At 37.2% G+C, this 10,023-nt stretch overlaps 1 pseudogene; it reads left to right on the top strand.

The window, feature by feature from the left end:
- The first annotated feature begins 8,947 nt into the window (after window positions 1-8,947).
- On the top strand, window positions 8,948-9,397 carry LOC110217361 (small ribosomal subunit protein uS13 pseudogene; annotated as a pseudogene).
- The last annotated feature ends 626 nt before the right edge of the window (window positions 9,398-10,023 follow it).

Below are 10,023 nucleotides of genomic sequence, written 5' to 3'. Positions count from 1 at the left end.
AAAGTGTTTTGTAACTGTGTTCATAGAGTTCGTGGGTTTGTTTCAGGAGGTAGACTTCTAAGTATTTTATAATGTCTACAGTAAGTTTAAATGGGATTTCTCTTTCTATCTCTTGCTGTTGGGCTTTGTTGGCACTATATAGAAATGCCAATGATTTATGTGGGTTTATTTTATAGCCTGCAACTTTGCTAAAGTGATTTATTATTTCAAGTAGTTTTTTACTTGATTCTCTAGGATTCTCTAAGTATATCATCATGTTATCTGCAAAGAGTGATAGCTTTGTTTCTTCTTTGCCTATTCTAATGCCTTCAATTTCTTTTTCTTCTCTTATTGCTAAAGCTAAGGTTTCCAGTACAATATTGAATAACAGTGGTGATAATGGACATCCTTCTTTCACCCCCGATCTTATTGAAAATGCTTCTAGCCTGTCCCCATTACATATAATGCTTGCTGAAGGTTTTAGATATGTGCTATTTATTATTTTAAGGAAGACTCCATTTATACCTATGATTTCTAGTGTTTTTAATAGGAATGGGTGTTGTATTTTATCAAAAGCTTTTTCTGCATCTATTGAGATGATCATGTGGTTTCTGTTGGTTTTGTTGTTGATATGCTCAATGATGCTGATAGTTTTCCTAATATTGAACCAACCCTGCATTCCTGGTATAAATCCTACCTGGTCATAGTGTATTATTCTTGTGATAAGTTGCTGTAATCTACTTGCTAATATTTTGTTTAAAATTTTTGCATCTATATTCATTAGAGAAATTGGTCTATAATTTTCTTTCTCTATTTTGACTCTTCCTGGTTTAGGTATCATATAATATTTTATAATATTTCTATCATAAAAAGAATTTGGTAAGACTCCTTCTTCACCTATTTTCCCAAATAGTCTATATAGTATTGGAATTAATTGTTCTTTAAATGTTTGATAGAATTCGCATGTAAATCCATCTGGCCCTGGAGATTTTTTCCTAGGGAGTTCATCAATGGCTTGTTCAATTTCTTTTTCTGAGATGGGGTTATTTAAGTATTTTACTTCCTCTTCAGTTAATCTGGGCAATTTATATTTTTGTAAATATGTATACATTTCACTAAGATTGTCAAATTTGTTGGCATATAGTTGGGCAAAATAATTCCTAATTATTGTTTTAATTTGCTCTTCCTTGGTGGTAGCTTCCCTTTTCATTCTTGATACTAGTAATTTGGTTTTCTTCTTTCTTTTTTTAATTAAATTAACCAAAGGCTTATCTATTTTATTGTTTTTTCATAAAACCAGCTCTTAGTTTTATTTATTAGTTCAATAGTTTTCTTAATTTCAATTTTATTGATTTTTCCTTTGGTTTTCAATATTTCTAATTTGGTGTTTAGTTGAGGATTTTTAATTTGTTCTTTTTCTAGTTTTTTTAGTTGTATGCCCAATTCATTAATCTCCTCTTTTTCTATTTTATTTATGTAAGCATTTAGAGATATAAAACTTCCCCTAAGAACTGCTTTCGCTGCATCCCATAGGTTTTGGTATGTTGTCTCATTATTGTCATTCTCTTGAATGAAATTATTGATTGTTTCTATGATTTGTTGTTTGACCCAATCATTTTTTAGGATTAGATTATTTAGTTTCCAATTATTTTTTAGTCTATCTTTCCATGGCCCTTTATTACATATAATTTTTATTGCATCATGATCTGAAAAGGATGCATTTAATATTTCTGCCTTTCTGCATTGGATTGTGAGGTTTTTATGCCCTAGTACATGGTAAATTTTTGTGTATGTGCCATGTACTGAGAGAAAAAAGTATATTCCTTTCTATCCCCATTCAGTTTTCTCCAGAGGTCTATCATACCTAACTTTTCTAATGTTCTATTCACCTCCTTAACCTCTTTCTTGTTTATTTTGTGGTTAGACTTATCTAGTGCAGAGGGGGAGGTCAGGTCCCCCACTAGTATAGTTTTGCTGTCTATTTCTTCCTGTAACTCCCTGAACTTCTCCTGTAAGAATTTGGATGCTATACCATTTGGTGTATATATATTTAGTAATGATATTACTTCATTATCTGTGGTGCCTTTTAGCAGAATGTAGTTTCCTTCCTTATCTCTTTTGATTAGATCTATTTTTGCTTTTGCTTTGTCTGAGATCAGGATTGCTACCCCTGCTTTTTTTACTTCAGCTGACGCATAATATATTCTACTCCAGCCTTTTACCTTTACCCTGTGTCACTCTTTTTCAAATGTGTTTCCTGTAAACAACATATTGTAGGATTATGGTTTTTAATCCATTCTGCAATCTGTTTCCGGGAGAGTTCATCCCATTCACATTCACAGTTGTGATTACTTTTTCTCCATCCTTTTCCCCCCATTTATGCTTTTCTTTCTCCTTTTTCCTTTCTCCCCTTCACTAGTGTTTTGCTTTTGACCACGCCTCCTTCAGTCCCTTCCCCCTTTTATTATCCCTTTCCCTTTTCTTCCCCTTTAGTCTTACTGCTTTCCCTCCCTTCTTTCCCCCTCCCCTCCTTCTTTCCCCCTCCCTTTTCTTTCCCCTTTTCCCTCCTACTGCCTATAGGGCAAGTTAGATTTCTATACCTAACTGATTATATTATGCCCTTCTTGAGCCAAATCTGATGAGAGTAAGGTTCAAACAATGCTCCCCCCCTTCTTTCCCTCTGCTGTAATAGGATTTTGTGTCTTTTCCTGTAATGTAATTTACCCTTGTCTGCCTCCTCCTTTCTCAGTACATTTTCTAAGATCAGATTGATCCACTTATTTGGATCCATTTAACCCACTTGATTAGATTTTTTTTTATCATTACATCAAAGTCAACTAATATCCACCCTCTTTATGTATACTCCTTTAACATGTAAATAACAATACAGTTCTCAAGGGTTGCAAGTCTCATATTCCCTTGTAGGGGTTTAAACAGCCCCCCCTTATTAACAACATATTGTATCCTTCTGTCCCATTTACCTTTTTAAGTCCTTCTTGAGTCCTGTACTTGAAGATCAAATTTTTTGTTGAGCTCTGGTCTTTTTATCAGGAAAGTTTGGAAGTCTCCTATTTTTGAATATCCACCTCCTCCCTTGAAAAATGATGCTCATTTTTGCTGGGTAATTGATCCTTGGCTGCATTCCAAGCTCCTTTGCCTTAGGAATATCATGTTCCATGCCCTGCGGTCTTTTAATGTAGAAGCTGCAAGGTCCTGTGTAATCCTGACTGTGGTTCCATGATATTTAAATTGTTTCTTTCTGGCTGCTTGCAGCACCTTCTCTTTCATCTGGTAATTTTGGAATTTTGCTATTATATTCTTGGTGTTGTCAATTTGGGATCTCTTTCAGGTGGTGATCGGTGGATTCTTTCTATGGTTATTTTCCCTTCTGGTTCTAGGACTTCTGGGCAGTTTTCCTTTATGATTTCCTGAAAGATACTGTCCAGGCTCTTTTTTTCATCATGATTTTCAGGTAGTCCAATAATTTTTAAATTGTCTCTCCTGAGTCGATTTTCCAGGTCGTTGTTTTACTGATGAGGTATTTTACATTTTCATCTATTTTTTCATTTTTTTGTTTCTGTTTGACTGATTCTTGCTCTCTCATAGAGACATTAGTTTCCATTTGTCCAATTCTAGTTTTTAACAGATTGTTTTCTGTTAGTTTTTGTACTTCCTTCTTCAACTGGCCAATTGTGTTTTTTAGGGACTTGTTTTCTTCAGTGTACTCTTCTGTTAGTTTTTGTCCTTCCTTCTTCAATTGGCCAATTGTGTTTTTTAGGGACTTGTTTTCTTCAGTGTATTTTTTTTCCAATTGGCCAATTGTATTTTTGAAGGACTCTTTTACCTCTCTCATTTGACTATTAAAATCCTTCTTGAGCTCTTCTAAGAAGGCTTTTTGGGCTTCAGACCAGTTCATATTCCCTTTTGTTGTTGCAGATGTGGGTTTGTTGACAATGTTGTCCTCTTCAGAATTTCTGTCTTGATCTTCACTCTTCTCATAATATGAATCTATGGTACATTTCTTTTTACTCATGGTGTTTCTTTATTCCCTGGCCTTTAAAGAGATTGAGCTCTCCTGCTGGGGAACAGAGGGCACTGACCCAAGCTTCTTGTGTTGGGAGCCTAGGTCTTGGTCACTGGCTTTGCTTCTGGGGCCTCTTATGCTGGGAATTGGAGGCTGTAGGTTTCTGGCAGCTTACCTTGTTGGGCTGGAATCAGCAAGGCTGGAACTTTCAGGCAATTCTAGGTTGCCTGCTTTTCCTTTCCTTTAGCTTTCTTCAGCTCCTTTTAGATGGGTGATGCAGGGTGTTTATCTGCCTGGGGCCCCTTGCAGGGCTGCCTCCCTCATTTCTGCCAATGCACTGGTAGATTCCTTTGCCGTGGAGTGCCGAGACTCCTGGTGGTTTTCTGAGCTGGTTTCCACTGGTTCCCCCAGCCCTCATTGAGGCACTCGGAGGTCCAGGTGTTGGTGTTTGCCTACTCTACCACCTGGGCTTCAGGATTTCTTCACAATTGGAAGCTTCAGGGCTCCTAAAGCTCACCTGGTGTTGGGTTGGAATCAGCAAGGCCAGGGCTTTAGGAAGCCTTTAGGTTGTTTTCTTCACCTCCTTTCAGATGAATGCTGCAGGGTACTTATCCGCCTGGGGCCCCTTGTTTTTGCTGAGGCACTTGGAGACCCGTTTGCTGGGCTACTGCACTGCTGCTCCTTGTCTTTCTTCTATTCAGGTGTTCCAAGGTTTGTTTGCTTTTTTTTTTCTGGGGTGATATTTTCTGGGTTTTCAGAGGTTGATAGGGGAAAGTGAGAGCGACTTACCTTTTCACTCTGCCATCTTGGCCTCCATCATTTCTTATTGCACAATAGTATACCATTACATTCATATACCACAGTTGTTCAGCAATTCCCTGATTAGTGGACATCCCCTGAATTTCCAATATACTGCCACCACAAAAAGGGCTATTATAAATATTTGTGTGCATGTGGGTCCTTTTCCCTTTTTTATGATTTCTTTGGGATACAAACCTAATAGTGGTATTTCTAGGTCAAAGTGTATGCACAGTTTGGTTTCCCTTTGGACATAGCTCCAAATTTTTCTCCAGAATTGTTGGATCCATTCACAACTCCACCAACAGTGTATTTGTGTACCAATTTTTCTACATCCTCTCCATTTATCATTTTCCTTTTTTGTCATAGTAGTAAATCTGATATGTGTGTGGTAATATTTCAGACTTTCTTTTAATTTGAATTTCTCTAATTAAAAATTATTTAGAGCACTTCTTCATACATTGGCTTTGAATTCTGCAGCTGAAAACTGCTTGTTCATATTCTTTAACTATTTGTCAATTTGGGAATGGCTTGTGTTCTCAGAAATTTGACTCAGTTATCTATATATTTGAAAAATGAGACCTTTATCAGAGACACTCGCTATTAAGATTGTTTCCCATCTTTCTGATTTCCTTCTACTGTAGGCTGCAGTGATTTTATTTGTACAAAGGCTTTTTTAATTTAATACATTCTGATTTATCTGTTTTATATTTTGTAGTGTTCGCTATCTCTTGTTTGGTCATGAATTCTTCCCTTTCCCATAGATCAGAGAGGTACAGTATCCCTTGGTCTTTTAATTTTCTTATGGTGTCACCCATTATGTCTAAATCATGCCAAAGGTCTGTCATACCTAATTTTTCTAATATTCTACTTAGCACCTTAGGTTTTTTCTTGTTTATTTTTTGGTTGGATTTATTGAGTTCTGAGAGGAGACATTTGAGGTCCCCCACTAGTAAAGTTTTGCTCTCTATTTTTTCCTATAACTCACTTAAGTTCTCTTTTAAGAATCTGAATGCTATACTAATTGGCATATATATGTTTAGAATTAATATCACTTCATTGTTTATGGTACCTTTTAGCAAGATGTAGTTTCCTTCCTTATCTCTTTTAATTAAGTATATTTTTGCTTTTACTTTGTCTGAGATCAGGATTGTTACCCCACTTTTTTTTCCTTTTTTTCTTTTTTTCTTTTACTTTAGCTGGAGCATAATTGTGGTTTGTCTTTTGTTCTCAAGGAGGACCATGACATCAAGAAGATGATGCCATGACTTGCAAATGAATTGGATTTAAGTGAGAGAGGGCTGTGCAAAGTTACCATCCTTACTTTCTCCACTGGAGAATTCAGTGGCTGGATATAGGTTAGGACAACTGGAGATGGCCCCAAATGCAGTGGCAGACATCTGATTTTTTAATCTAAGCTCCACCCCCTTACCTTTAATGTGTGTGTGTGTGTGTGTGTGAGTGTGTGTCTACTTCAAGTGTGTTTCTTGTAAACAATATATTGTATGATTCTGATTTTTGATCCACTCTGCTTCTCCTTCCATTTCATAGGACAGTTCAGCCCATTTGCATTCACAGTTATGATTACTATCTGTGTCTTTCTCTCCATCTAGTTCCCCTGTCCCCCAGTTATGCTTTTCTTTCTCCTTTCTCCCTTCTGTCCTCACCATTGTTTTGCTTCTGTATACTATCTCCCCTGATCTACTCTCCTTTCTGTAAGTCTCCCTCCCCTTCACTTAGTCTCTTCCACTCCTATTTCCCTGCTGGTAATGTAGATTGCTATATTCAATTGATTATGTATATGATTCCTTTGAGCCAATTACAGATGAGAGTAATGATCAAGTGACGTACATCACCCACTTTCCCATCTTCCCCTCCACTATAAAAGATTTTTCATGCCTCTTCATGTGAAATAATTTACCCCATTCTACCTCTCCCTTCCTTTTGTGTCCATTGTACTTCTCTTTCTCATCCCTTAATTTTTTTCATGTCATTCTCTCAAATTCACCTTATACCCATACTTATGTACATTCCTTCTTGCTGTGTTCTTAGTGGTACAATTTTTAAGAATTACAAATATCGTCTTCCTATGTAGGATGTAAACAGGTTAGCTCTATTGCATCTCTAATGTATTCTTTTCCTTTTTTACCTGTTTATGCTTCCCTGGGGTCTTGATATTAGAGGTAAAATTTTTGGTTTAATTTTGGTCTTCTCTTTATGAAAACTTTAAATCCTTCTAGCTCATTTAGTGACCATTTTTCCAATGATGCATTATGCTTAATTTTGCAGGGTAATTTATTCTTGGTTACAGTCCTAACTCCTTTTCCTTCCAGAATATCATGTTCCATGACCTTTGATCCTTTAATGTTGCAACTGCCAAGTCCTGTGCAATCCTGATTGTGACTCTGTGATATTTGAATTGTTTCTGGCCACTTATAGTATTTTTTCCTTGACCTGATAAGTTTGAAATTTGGCTGCAATGCTCCTTGGCAGTCTTATTTTAGGATCCCTTTCCTGAGATAATCAGTGGATTCTTTCAATGCCTATTTTGCTGTCTGGTTCCAGAACATCAGGACTGTTTTCCTTGATGATTTCTTGAAGATGCTATCCAGGTCCTCATTTTGATTATGGCTTTCAGATAGTCCAATGATTCTCATATTGTCTTTCCTGTGTCTATTTTCTAGGTCAGTTGTTTTTCCCATGAAATATTTTATGTTTTCTTCTATTTTTTCATTCCTTTGAATTTATTTGATTGATTCTTGATGTCTCATAGAGTTATTAGCTTCCAGTCACCCAATTCTACCTTTTTAGGGGTTGCTTTCCTCAATTAACTTTTTTTTTACTTTCCCTAAGGAGGGGAATTTGGCCAATTCTACTTTTTAAACAGTTTTCCAAGCTGTTGACTCTTTTTTTTTTTCATTATTTTCTTGTATCACTCTCATTTCTTTTCCCATTTTTTTCTACTACCTATCTTTTATGATTTTTAAGCTGCTTTTTGAGCTCTTCCTTGAGGTCTTTCTGAGCTTAAACCACTTCCAGTTTCTTTTTGAGGGGAGTGGGCTTTTGCCCATGTATTTTGATATTGTTGTCCTCTTCTGAGTCTATCTTGGTCTTCTCTGTCACCATAATAACTTTCTATGGTCATATTTGTGTTTTGTTTTGTGTTGGTTTTTTTTGTTTTTAACCTTTCACCTTTCTTTTAAATCTGAGCTCTTAACCTGGAGTGGGAGGTGAACTGTCTCAGGGTTCTTGCACATGGCTGCAAGCCCTGACTATTTACCTGTACTGATGGTTCCCTGAGTCCCCCAAGGGACCCTTGTATCTGTTGCTCTGTTGAGGGGTGGGCTGTAGGTGCTTAGTGCTGCTGGAGGCCATAGGGATCTAGCAGTTTACCTGGTGCTGAGCTGGGGTCCTAATGGTGATTTCTGGAATGTGCTGAGTCCCAGTGGGATGTTTCTGCATTTCTCAGGGCTACATTGAAGCACATGGAACTCTGGCCATTGAAGGATGCCTGCTTGCCTGGGGCTGTGCTGAAGCATGTGGTGGTTCTCAGAGCTGGAGTCTGCCAGTTCCCCTGGCTATGCTTAGGCACACAGGGGTTCCTAGTGTCATCATTTGCCTGCTCCACCACTCAAGGGCTTAGGCTTTCATGCTGCTTTGTTGAGGTGGAGCTTTCTTCTGGCTTAATAGGGTGCATCCTGTCCTGTAAAGCGCTTCCCTTTTACCTGAGATAGACCTTTTTTGCTTATCTTTTGAGTTTCCTGAGCTAAAAGATTATTTCACCCTTTCTTTTTCCTGGTTCTTCTCTCCCAGAATTTGTTTTGGGGTGCTATTTTATGGTTGTTTGGAGGTAAATATGGGAGAGATACAATGATTTAGAGCTTATTCCACCATCTTGGGTTCCTGGAAGTCTGTTATTCAATTTTGTAGAACTCTCTTCCTTTCTTCATCTTTTGCTTAATAAGAGATGATTCTCTGGAAGTGTATAAGGAGGAATACAACAGGAAATATAGGTTACATAGAAATAAAATATATTATTAAAATATTAAAAGGAAGTTATGATTTAATAACACTAGAAAGAAAAAATATATTTACTCAAGTAAAAGTTCTGTGTAGAAAGAAATCTCTCATGCCACCATTGTAGCCATGTCTCTAGTAATCCCTGAGAAGTTCCAGCATATTTTGAGAGAGCACAACACCAACACTGGTGGACAACACAAAATAGCTTTTGCCATCAAGGGTGTGGGTTGAAGATATGCTCATGTAGCACTGAGGAAAGCAGACATTGACCTCACCAAGAGGGCTGGTGAGCTCACTGAAGACGAGGTGGAGCATGTGATCATCATCATGTAGAATCCCCAGCAGTAAAAGATTCCAGACTTGTTTCTTACCAGGAAGAAGCACATAAAGGATGAAAAATATATCCAGATTCTGGCCAACAGTTTTCACAATAAGCTGCCTGAAGATCTGAAGCAACTGAAGGAGATTTGGGCACATCATGGGCTTTGGCACTTTTGGGGTCTCTGCATCTGAGGCCAGCACACCAAGACTACAGGCCTCAGGGGTCAAACTGTGGGCATATCCAAGAAGAGGTAAACAATTTCACTGGAATTATCTATTGATAAATAGTTTATATAAAAAAAGTTCTATGTAATATGACCCTTTGTTGATGTTCTCAATGAACTGTGCAGTATTAACTCTTCCCCATCCTCTCTTACCCCTGTACTCTTTTGTCTTACATCTTTACCATCCCAAAGTCATGAGAAAACATGTGCAACAAGACATGCAAAAGAAAAGTCAAGGGGGGGGGTAACTAGGTGGTGCACCAGCCCTGAAGTCAGGAACCTGAGTTCAAATGCAGCCTGAGACCAAACACTTGACACTTACTAGCTGTGTGACCCTGGGCAAGTCACTTAACCCCAATTGCCTAAAAAAAAAAAGAAAGTCAAAAGGAATAAAAGCACTTTCACAAATATTTTAAAAATATATGTATATATATGTATATATTCTTTATATTAATCAATTTCTATAAATGTGAACATGATTTGCATTTATTTGTTATTACATATGCACACAAAACAAAATTATATAATAAGCAATAACATTGAAAGACCTCTCCCTTCATCAGATTGGTATTCTATGCTCTTCAGCCCTCCTCATTCTTAAACTCTTACTGAGTAAATGGAGCTATTATTTACTTGTCTTAACCAATCTTGTTTTCT

The sequence above is a fragment of the Phascolarctos cinereus genome, unplaced genomic scaffold (assembly GCF_003287225.1).
Source record: "Phascolarctos cinereus isolate Bilbo 61053 unplaced genomic scaffold, phaCin_HiC Scaffold_1;HRSCAF=81, whole genome shotgun sequence".
Lineage (NCBI taxonomy): Eukaryota > Metazoa > Chordata > Mammalia > Diprotodontia > Phascolarctidae > Phascolarctos > Phascolarctos cinereus.
The sequence above is the reverse complement of the archived record's forward strand: the minus strand, read 5'-3'. Positions and strand labels throughout refer to the sequence as shown.